Here is an 11,844-nt window from a genome sequence, read left to right on the forward strand (position 1 = left end):
CTCACAGAGGCCTTCCCAGCCATCCCATCTAAAATTGCACCCTTTAGTCCTGTAACTTTCTTTTCCTTCCCAGCTCTTTGTACTGCCTGACCTTATGTCATGTTCTTGTTTATTGCCTTTCTCTCCCACCAATATGTAAGTACCATGAGGGCTATGACTATGCCTGTCTTATTCTTCATTGTATCCTCAGGAACTAGCACATTGCCTGACACGTAGTAGTTGCTGAATAAATATTTGTGGGCAAAGGGAGTGAAATGGGCCTGGGGGACAAAGTTGAACCAGAGAGTTAGACTTTATAGGAGCCCTGGCTCAGCCCACCAGATCTTCTGATTTTTTTCTAGAGAAGCTAAAAAACCAGAGTTTGACGTACTACCTCCCAACTTTAAAATGCTGAACACCAATGCAAACGCACTCTGAGGGGTCCAACGACACTCGCTTTGAAGCTGGAGACCTCTGATATTCAAAGCCCTCTGGAATCTGGCTGCAGTAACCTTTCTTTCCTCCTTAATTGTGCACAGACCTTGCTCTGCCCCGGACCTCTGAGTCTTTGCTCAGGCTGCTGCCTCTGCCTGGAGTGCCTCTCCCCTATCGTCTCCTTCACCCAGCAAATTATCGTTTCCTCTAGTTCCGATCTGAGACCAGGCCAAGGTGCAGCTTCCTGTTGCCCCCTCCCCCTGTCTCCCACCATGTTTTTGTCCTGGCCCCTCTCCTGTTGGAGGATAACTGTGTGTTTGTTCATCCGTCTCCTCTGCTAGATTCAGAGCTCCATGGGGCAGAAACCCCATCCCATCCATCTGTGGGTCTGCAGTATCCAGCCCAGGGACGCTAACCTGGGAGCAGGCCAGCAGAGGCCTGAGTGTGGAGGCGGCAGCGACCCCGCTCACGGGGAGCTGCATTTGTACGGCAGTTTATGCTTTGCAAAGCATCCTTATTTGTATTATTTAAGTAATAATCCATTCAGTTGGCAGACACTTTTTGAGCACCTATTGTATGCCAGACATGAGCACACAGTACTGAAGGCCAAGAAGGCCTCTCATCTCACGGAGCCTACAGATGTGGGGCTGAGCCCTGTGGGCTGCTGCCTCTTGCTGTGCTTCCCAAACACCAGCGGCTTGGATGTGCCCACTCTTCTTCCTTTGGCTGGTCTGCCTCAGTTTACACTCCAGGGACTCAGTCCTCTGCAGTCCTTGGCTTGAATGGCTCCTCAGAGTGCATGCCACTGAGGGCTAGGTGGTCCACGGCCTTCTCTGAAATCAGGAGATAGCAATAAAGGGCAGGCACAGGAGTTTAGATAACCCCCAGGCTCCATTCCGGAAAATTAGCTAACTTTTCCATGTGCTGAGTTCAGAGCATTCTGAGGAAATATTTGTTCCTTTTTTTTTTTAAAATATGGAACGCTTCACGAATTTGTGTGTCATCCTTGTGCAGGGGCCATGCTAATCTTCTCTGTATCGTTCCAATTTTAGTATACGTGCTGCCGAAGCGAGCACTGTTTGTTCGTTTTTAAAGTTTATTCTTTCATTCCGCAAACTATTATTAAGTCCCTACTATGTGCCGTGTCATTCTCTTATACCGTTTCATTTTCTCTTCCCAGAAACCCAACCACGTATAGGGCTCATTATCTCTGTCTCACAGTTGGGCGCCTGAAGCACAGAGAGGTTAAGTCACTTGCCCAAGAATGCACTGCTGGGACGTGGCAGAGCAGGATTTTCATCCCAGGAATGTCTTTCTCCCGAGCCAGGGCTCTTTCTGTGACCCCAGGTTGCTCCCTTTGGAATTCCAGTCCCAAGAGTCATGAGTGATGGGGTGCTCAAGGAAGGAGCATGGAATTCTGTCTGGGTTGGGGAATTGAAGTTGACACCTGACTTGAGTTTCAAAGAGCAGTGTTTCAAAGAGCAATGATGAGTTATCCAGGAAGGAAAGGAGCAGGGAAGGGCATTTCAGGCCAAGAGATCAGCATGTGCAAAACAGAGTTCGGAAACACATGCTGTGTCCACAGCTGTGCAGTGTGGCTTGCATGTCAGCTGCGTGAGGTATGTGTACGTGCGGGGAGTGGGGCACAATTCGGGAACGGTGGGTTGGGGCTAGATTGTGAGGGTAGAGATGGCCACATCCAACTCGTAAATAGACCTCGCTTGACGCTGGCAGTGGCTTAAAAAAATTAGTTGCCATTAAATTTTAAGTGTGTGTGGGAGAAGGCAGGGGGAGATTTCACATAGGAAAAACAGATGTGCAGCTTTCTTCAGAGGATCTGGCAACCCTGGACTTGCGTTTCTGCTGTTCCTTGTGGAGCGTGGTCACCACAGCCCCCATCCCACCGATGACACATTCACGCACTTGCCCAGTGCATGAGACCTTGAACTCACCCACTAAAGGAGTTTAAGCATCATTTCTTTAGGTAGCTGAAAGGTTTCAAGCAGGAGAGTGATTATCTTCAAAAAGCTCCTGCTGGCTGTGAGGGGGCTGGGAGGCAGGGTGAGGCAGGGAGACCCCCCCCAAATGACTATCCTTGTCATTTGCTCAGCATTGCTAGATGCCTGATTCACTCCTTGTATCAACCCTGCAAGGCCAGGTTAGCAGATGAGGAGATAGAAGCTCGAAAAGCAGATGCCATGAAAGGAAGAATGGAGAGATTGGACCACATAAAAATGTAAAACTTTTATATGACCAGGGAAACCATTCACAAGGTTCAAAGACAAGCCACAGACCAGGAGGAAAAGTCTTTAAAACATACACCCCTGATAAAGAATAGTATCCAGAGTGCAAGGTCTGCAAATCAGTAAGAAAAGATAAGCAGTCTAGGAGGATGTAATGGATGCAAGCAGGAAGTTACTAGCTGAAGAAACACAAATGGCCAGAAAGTGAATGAAAAGATGGTCAACCTCACCACCTCAGGGGATGATTTTGTTAGCATTAGGAAAATGCTCATAGAAACCACAACACAATATCAATGTTGAGGGGAAATGAAAAAATGAGTAGTGTCTACTGTTGGTGAGACCATGGGGGAGCAGAGACTGACGTATGCAACAAGCGGGTAGGGTCATTTGGGGGGCCAGTTTGACAGTTACCTGTCAATATGGAAAGTGCTTATATCCTTTGAGCCAGCCATCCTTTTTCTAAGTATTCTCGAGACAAATCTAACATAGATGCATAAAGCAAAGTGCATAAGGATGTTCATTGCAGTGTTAATGAAGAAAACCAAAGGGCATAAACCAGCTGTCCATCAACAGGGGACTGGCGTGAGAACTCAAGGGTCACATGGTTCAGATAAAAAAAAACAAAAAACACCTCGAAACATCAGCCAAGAGTCATTCTCCAGCGTCTGTCTTCTGTTTGCCAAGTCCCCGCCTCTCTCACAGGAGGTAACCACCATCATCTGTTTCTAGCGTATTCCTCTAGAAGTTTCTTCTATGCATAATAAGCAACTGTACATTCCTATTCTTTCCCCTTGTTTTACACAAGTGGTGGCCTGCTACCATGCATTTCTGCACTTTGCTCTTTTATTAGGAGATATATTGGACACAAAGAAGAGTGACTCAAACATTGGTACTTTTAAAAGATCAACATAAAGCGATCACTGATATATCCGACTGGGGATGAGAAATAGATCACTCCCAGCCCCGAGGCCACGAGGCTTTCCAAAATGGCTGTTCTGACTTACGCTCCCTTAGGGAATTTGTGTGATTTTACAAAAAAGATAAAGATTTGAGGTGGTTTTACTTGTTCAAGGTCCCCCAAGCTAGATAGGTAGTGGCTTTGGTTTGGCCTCAGGCCTGTCCAGCAGGGTGGAGGCTGAAGCCCCAAGCAGAGGGAAGCAGGCAGCGGAATAGGCCAGACATGGCAGAGGACCGTGCGGGGGACCTGGCCGACCTGGTGACACTCAGGGTTTCCTGACAGGGATTCCTCAGGGCCTGGGGGGTTACGCCGGTATCTTTCACTGCGCTGGGGGATGTGCAGGAATGCGTTTTAGGGCGCTGAGTGAGAGGGGCCTGCCGAGAGACCCCAGTCCTGGAGGCATCTGGCTGCGTAGCCCTGGGAGCTGGCAGCCCCGTTGGGGAGCCCGATGGGGGTGCCCTTCAAACAACCATTTTTTTCAACCGAATAAACAAATTCTTCACCTCTCCCCTCCAGCAAGGGTAATTTATCCTAGGGTGAAAAATGAATTCTCCCAGGAGGGTCTGCTGCCAGAGGCCCTGGAGCCATGAATTTACTGTCTGCCTTCTGTCCTGATGGAACTGGGTCTCGAGATTTACGTCTGGGGTTTATGGGCAGCTGGCTCTGGGTTGGCAGGAGTCCTGGAGGGCAGCTGTATTTTATAGTGAGGCTGGGCCCTATGAGGGTGTAAATCACTGTGGCCGCCCGGCCTCCCAAGAGAGGCCACCTCCTTCAAGTGGGTGGGGAGGGGCTGGGGGAGGGGTGATACCTGGGGACAGCAGGAAGGACCCCCCTCAGAGATTACCTGGTCCAGCTCTCTCCGGTTCTTAGTGGAGGGGTCAGATTCTGGTTTGAGTGATTTACTTTTTGCGGTTGTTTTGTTTCTTTCAAATGTAAACCAGCCAGAACCCCCCTCCAAACTGCTCTGGAGTGAGCATCAACAGTTTGCTGGGACGATTTGCTGCCTGAGCTCTCGGTGACCTCTGCCCTGCAGGAGCTCACAGGTTCAGCTAGTGGTCCCCATCGCAGGGTGTGGCTGCCACACCCGGGACATTTCTTGAGGAGGAAGATGGAGAAAATATTAAGAGTTTTGCTTTACGTTTATGTTTTATCACAATTTAATTTTTTCTATGTCTGTGTGTATCGTATGATGTGATACACAGATATAGTGAAACATGGGTATTACATACATAATATGCATATGTTACTGCAGAGGAATGTACATTTTCTGTAGATGGGAGTGCAAGATCAAAAGGGTTTGGAGACCACTCCCTGCCTACCTGATGGGAGTGTAGCAGTAGGGAGGGCCCTGGCTGGGGTCTCCTTTTCTTGGAGGGCAGAGGGCACCAGCATTTACTGAGCATCTGCTAAGTACTGGACATGGGCACACCATTTCTCTAGAGGCCTGGATCCTATAGCAACAATGGGAGGCAAAGATGGTTAACCCCATTCTACAGACCAGGAGACTGAGGCCCAGAAGGGAGAAGGCCCCACTTGGTCCCTGAGCTGGGACTGGCCTCCTGTTGACCAGTTTCCTGGTTCTTCCTTTGTCTATATTTCCAAAAAAGAAATCTTGTAAAATGTTTTTGGGCATTCAAACTATTTAAAATAATTAAACACAGCGATATCAATTTAAAAAAAGATATTGCAGAGCCCCCCACCCCGTGCAGCACTGGTAAGTGCACACTCCTCTGCCCTCTTGCTATCATTAAAAAAATAATAATAAGAGTATCATTTTAAATTAAGTTACTTTCTCCCTGATTAAGCATGCAATTATTGTTAAATGTAGACCATTTTGAAAAGAAGGATAAAGACCAAGAAGAAAACTAAAATCATCCTCCACTAACTCATTATCCAGGGACGCTTTGGTGCATTTCCTTCCAGTCTTTCTTCCACTGTCTATTTTTGTTTAGATCATATGACATATACCATTTTATGTTTTGCTTTTTCTTCACTTAGCTTTATAGGGTCACCATCTCCCTGGATTATTCTAGCTGCAGAATGCCCATCAAGTGGCTGTATGGGGCGTAGTTTATTTACCTGCTCCTCTCCCCTTCAAGTTGGATAACAAAGTTGTTTCCAGCATTTTGCTGAGGCGCAGTGAGACTCAGCTTACTTGTGGTTGTCATCAGCCTGTAAGGCAGTTCCACTTGGGCTTTTTCCTCTGCAGATGTTATTTCTCACGCTTGTCACTTTTAATGGCTACATAATCTCCTGGAGTGTTGCTATTCCTCATGTTCTAGACCATTTCTCCCTCTCTGTATCCCATGAGGTCTCCCTGCTCCCTCTGGGAAGCCACCCCCTCCCCTGAGCACCTTGGATTCAGGGAAGTAACCTTGGCGGGGTGGGGGCAGGGAAGGGGTTGTCGTCATCTTTCAGGACCCCAGGCATTTGCTGCCTCCCTCCTGCCTGTGTCCTGGCCCCGGCACCAGACCCCGTGTGGGCTGATTCCTTCCTTCCCTGCTTTCATTCATTCTTCAGTTGTTTAACCACAACCTGTTAGGTGCTAGTCACTGCTCTAGGTGCTGGGGCTACAGCAGCGAACGAGACAGTCTTCGTCCTTACGGAGGAGGGGCGCTGGGCCATGAATAGGTGAGCAAGTAAATAAGAGTTCACAGAAGCAAAGGAAGACAAGGAAATGGGATGAGATGATAAAGGGTGACGAGGTGGTCAAGGAGGGCCTTCTGGAGGAGATGACATTTGTGCTGGGACCAGCCAAGGGAAGACCTGGGAGAGAAGCTCTGCAGGCAGAGGGAAGAGCAGGGAGAGGCCCTGAGGCAGGAATGTGCCTGGTGTGTTTGAGGAATGGAGGCCAGCGTGCAGGAGAGTGGAGCGGGGTGAGGCCAGAGGGCTCAGAAGGGCCCCGCAGGCCGAGGGGAGGAGTCTGGATTTCTTCAGAGAGTCCTGGGAAGCCTTTGCAGGGCCTGGCCCACATTATGTGCCCAGTTGAACAACTGCTGTTACTGTTGTTCCCTCCTCGTGAAGGAGTCGGAGGGCTGAGACTTGCTCAATGCACAGTGCACCAGGGTTGCCGTCTGGCCTCCTTCGAGTCTGACCTGTTTCCTTCCTGCTGCATCTCACACCTGTTCTCTCTGACAGTGGCCCTAGGGCAAGCTGGCTCTGCACGTCTGCAGCTCCCCACCCCCTAACTCCCTCGGCCCAGGAACTGGGGACCCTGTGGGCCTGTGTTTGCTCTGAACTGTCCCTCTGTGTGAACTGGGCCGATTCTGCCTCCTGGGGCTTTCAGGGGGCTGTGCTGGCACCTAGTGGGGGCTCACTAATGTCAGCTGTGAAGATACTAAATCAGACATCTTAAAAAATTATTTTTTAGGGCTTCCCTGGTGGCGCAGTGGTTGAGAGTCCGCCTGCCGATGCAGGGGACACGGGTTCAAGCCCCGGTCCGGGAAGATCCCACATGCCATGGAGCGGCTGGGCCCGTGAGCCATGGCCGCTGAGCCTGCGCGTCCGGAGCCTGTGCTCCGCAACGGGAGAGACCACAACAGTGAGAGGCCCGCGTACTGCAAAAAAAAAAAAAAATTATTTTTTATCTAGAAATCTCTATACTGTCTGTGAGGGTATGTGTGAGTGCCCTGCAGCAGCCCTGGCCCTGCGGGCACCCTGGAGGGAGGTGGCAGGTGGTCACTTGGGGAAAATAAAAAGCAATTGCATTGGATTCTGCACTTAATTTAATGAAAAGGGCCTGCAGGCAGGCAGAGGCAGAGGCAGTGAGGCAGAGCTTGCGGGTTGTGGGCAGGAGTGATTCTGGAGAGATTTATGGCGCTTCATAAAACATTCAGATCCAGGCTGAGCTTGGATGGTGCTGGGCTCAGTGCCCTGGGCTGTCTCCGCAGCCTGGGAGGCAGATGGTCTGAGACTCCCCATGGCTGTGATTGCTGTGTGGCCCTGGGCAAGTCACAGCCCGTCTCTGGGCTCTGGAGCACCATCAGGCATTCTGGGTTCCCTCCTGCCCCTCTGTCCTTGGCCCCAGCCTGCTGCCTGCCTCCACCAGGCCTACAAGGCTTTCCATATCCATGAGATCCTCTTCTCCACAGCCTGTGCCCTCCCCAACCCAGTTGTTTTTCCATTTTACAGAGGAGAACACTGAGGCTCTGAGAGGTTCACTGATGTGCCCAGAGCTGTACAGCAAGTCTGGGGCAGGTGGGGGGGGGTTGTCTGGCCCCTTTAAGTGTGGGAAGTCAGGAACCTCCATGGTGTGCTTGAAGGCCACTCAGGTTTTCAACGGAGTGGGGGCGGCGATTTGCCTTTCCCCCATGTGAAGTCTGTCCTATTGTGTTTCATTTTCCCATTCAACAGAGAAGGGCCAGGAGAGTTAAGGGATCAGGCTGGACCCCACAGCAACTAGCAACAGAACTAGAATATAATTGCCTCCTGGTCCAGCCTTTCTCCCCAGTACAATGCAGAAGTCTTTCAGCCTCCCCTGTCTTGAGCTCAGCTCCTCCACTCATTTGCTGTGTCACCCTGGGCAAGTGACCTGAGCCTCTGAGCCTCCATGTCTTCATCTTTAAAATGAGGATTACAGTATGCCCACCTCCCAGGCTTGATGGGAGGATCAGCTATTGGCAAATGGCCTAGAATAGTACCCGATATCAATTTCTTTTCAGAAAAATTGTAATTCTAGGGCTGTTCAAACTCTGGAGAAAAATCTTACTAGAAAGGAGCCCCTTCTTTACAGGACCTGGGCTTTGCTGGTGTGGCCCCTCCCGAGGCGGAGGAGGAGGGAGGGAACTTAATGTGGGCTGGTGGTTGCAGATGGCAAGCAGCTAATTTATTTACTTCTTCCTAATAAATATGCACGACACATACATAAAACATCTCACTTGTACCGTTCCACCCAGATCCCGGCAGACAGCGACAGTAGGCAGCGTCGCTCTGAGGCAGGCTCTGTGTGTGTGTGGAGTCTAGCAAGGGGGCTAATGAGCTGATTGTTCCTGCTTTAACCTAATTTCTTGCCATGTATCCAGCAGCGCTCAGAATTCCCAGTTCAGGAAGTGCTGGGCATCCCCTCCAGGCTTCCCAGCTAAGCTCAGGTTAAGGAAGGCCCCAACACCTCTTGCTGCCCTCTGAACTGGGCCAGACTGACCTGGGAGGGGGTGAGCTCCCTGTCAAGGCTGGTGGGGTTTGGGCTGGGGGACTCCTGGGGCATCTCTGGAGATGCTTTGGCCACTCTGGTGGGCCGAGTTTTTGCATACTTGACCTGTTTCTGGTTCGTGCACTGGCGTCTTGACGGGCCCCAGCCTCACACTCTCCCCGCTGCATTCAGTTCTTCTGTTCCCCTCACCCAGCTCATCTGGGAGCCAGGAAGTCCAGTTATAAGACAGGATAACAATTCAGGGAACTGCCACCCCCAGAGCTGAAAGAAACGTGGAGAGGGACAGGGGGCAGGGGCAGCCTGCAGACTCAGAAGGACTGGGATTCCCCTCACTCCTTCTGAGACCTTGGACAAATTACCCGACTCCTCTGAGTCTCAGTGTCTTCACCTGTGAAATGGGCAGTGTTGGTATTTGCCTGACAGTTTGTCATGAGACTTGTTCATTTGTTTGTTCGACAAATGTTTGCTGAGCAACTGATATGTGAAGACACTGCCTCAGGCCCTGCGGGTACAGTGTGAATAAGACAGACAGGACCTTGCCCAATGGATCTTACGTCCTAGTGTGCGAGCCAGCCAAGCGCCTTGTCAACAAATGGATGTCCACTCTAGTGACAGGCCGTGAAATGAGAATGTAGCCAAGGCAGGGTGTTCAGGGAGTGGAGACCCCCCTCAGCTGTGGTCCTCAGGAAGGCTGCTCTGAGGAGGTGATGGTCAAGCACACACTTGGATGATGAGAAGGAGCCCACTCTGCAGGGAATTGCACAGGCAGAGGGAATAGCCAGTGCAGTGGCCCTGAGGTGCGGACAGGTCTGCATGTTCTGGGAAGGCCAGGGCTGCACAGGCACATGAGGCAAAGCAAGTGACACCTCTGGCATAGGGCCTGGCACAGGGCAAATACTTGTTGGTCCTCTTCCTCCTTCCCCGGCCCTCCTGCTTTCTTGCTCTCCCTGGCCTGTGCTTGAGTCCTTCATGTAATCAAGGTGTGAGGGTCAGAGATTCCTAAAATATCTAAGCTTTGCAACTTGACCTCTTTTAGACTCATCCTGAGTAAGCCTGAGTCTCTTGAATGGCCTGTGGTCTCTCTCTGTGCCCACCTTGCAGTCATATGTATCATGTATTGCCAGCAGACAAAGGACTCATCCAGAATATATAAAGAGCTCTTATAAATCAACAAGAAAAGGACAGACAACCTAATAGCAAATTGGCCAAGAGACCTGAACAGGCACTTCACAAAGGAGATCCAAATGATCAGTAAATGTGTGAAAAGGTGCTCAGCAGCATCTCACAGAGGGAAATGGGAATTAAACCACAGAGAGGTACCCATCAGAGGGCCCATGTTGAAAAGGCTGAAACTGCTGAGTGTCTGTGTGGAGGTGGAGCAGTGGGACCATCATGCACTGAGGGTGGGAGTGGAAACGTCACTTTACTGCAGGTTCCCTGGAGAGAGGAAGTGCAGGTATATCACACCCACAGCAACACGGGATAAATTCACCAACTGCTGTCTCCTGTCTCCCAGCCTGTCCCCCTGGCAGCCTGGTGCTGGGTCTCTTTTCCCACTCCTCCCTCCTCAGCCTTCCCTTGGCCGCTCTGCTCATCAGCTCTGCTTCAGGCTTGCACACACCAGGGTCCAAAACAAACCAGGCCCTCTCAGCTGAGCCATGGCCACCTGCTCACTCTTAAGCCTGCAGAGGAGGCAGTATCAGGCAGGAAGCTTTGGGTTATAAGTGACAGAAACCCAACCCCAGCTGGCACAAGCAAGAAAGAGAACTTACATGCTCATAACAGCTTCAGGAGGGGCTGAATCCAGGGGCTCAAAGGATGACATCAGAGCTGTCTCTCTACTCCCTGTCTTTCTTTCTCTGTGCTGATGGCTTTGCTCCAGACCCATACCATTCTCCAGTCCGGTGGAAAAAGAATGCACAGATGGCTCCAGCAAAAGTTCTGGGGCCGTCCCCCACTGGACAGTGTTGGGTCACATGTCTTTTCCTCAGCCAGTCACTGTGGCCTGGAGAATGAACTGCTCTGACCAGCTACACCTGGCTATGCCCGCCTTGGAGGCAAGGTCAGCCCCATGAACTGCATGGACAGAGGGTGGGGGAGGGCATCTCCCCAGAGCAAAATTAGAGTGTTGTTACCAGAAGGCCAGAGTCTAGATGTTGGATGATCAGAAACAACTGACATCCACGGTGGAGGCCTCAGTTCATTAGGATGAGGAGAGTGGGCTCGGAGTGTATTAGTTCCAGAGAAACAGAATGGATAAGAGATCTATCTATTTATATATTTATCAGAAAAGCGATTTATTGTAAAGAATTGGCTGACATGATGGTGGAGTTGGCATACAGAAATCCATAGGGCAGCTCAGGCAGGCTGGAGACTCAGGCAGGGTTTCTACGCTGTACTCTTTAGGCAGAATTCTTCTGGGGGGAACCTCGGTCTTTGATTTTAAGATGTTCAATTGATGGGGTGAGGCCCACCCACATAACGGAGGGTCATCTGCTTCACTCAGAGTCAGGTGATTGTAAATGTCAATCACATCTACAAAATATCTTGACAGCAATGTCTAGACTGGGGTTTGACCAAACGGCTGGGTACCATAGCCCAGTCAAGTTGACACATAAAGTGAACCATCACAGAGCAACAAAGGTGCTTATTTAAATAAGCACCATGTGGCAATGTAAAGATGTATTTGTCCCCTTCTCACCTGAGGCTGGGAGAAACCACTGAGGGAAGGTCAGGAGAGGCCACATGACCTCAGCAGAAGGAGAAGGGAGGAGAACCTTTTGGGGCCACTGGGAATTGCGTGTGGTTTTCATTCCCTGCTCATTAACAGGTGTTGGTTCACATCTGCTCTGGGTTCTGGGGTGCAGGGGTGGCCAGACCAGCTCTGTCCTGCAGGGTCCTCCAGCTGGCAGGGGACGCGGTTCACCCTATGAAGTCCCCCAGGCTGCTCGGGAAGCAGCTCCTGCATCGGCATGAAGTCCCATGGTGGGGTCAGCAGCTCTCTGAGTGCCCTGACGTGAGGTGGTTTAGCCATCAGCCGCTATGCTGGAGGAAAGGGGGATGCTGTGACACTGACAGGA

General features: G+C 50.7%; 1 non-coding gene across 1 annotated transcript; it reads right to left on the reverse strand.

Annotated features, from left to right (window-relative positions):
• Positions 1-1,383: 1,383 nt before the first annotated feature.
• On the reverse strand, positions 1,384-1,490 carry LOC132433022 (U6 spliceosomal RNA). Its single transcript, XR_009521063.1, has one exon. It is a non-coding gene; the product is annotated as a U6 spliceosomal RNA (small nuclear RNA).
• Positions 1,491-11,844: the final 10,354 nt, after the last annotated feature.

Source organism: Delphinus delphis, chromosome 10, assembly GCF_949987515.2.
Source record: "Delphinus delphis chromosome 10, mDelDel1.2, whole genome shotgun sequence".
Lineage (NCBI taxonomy): Eukaryota > Metazoa > Chordata > Mammalia > Artiodactyla > Delphinidae > Delphinus > Delphinus delphis.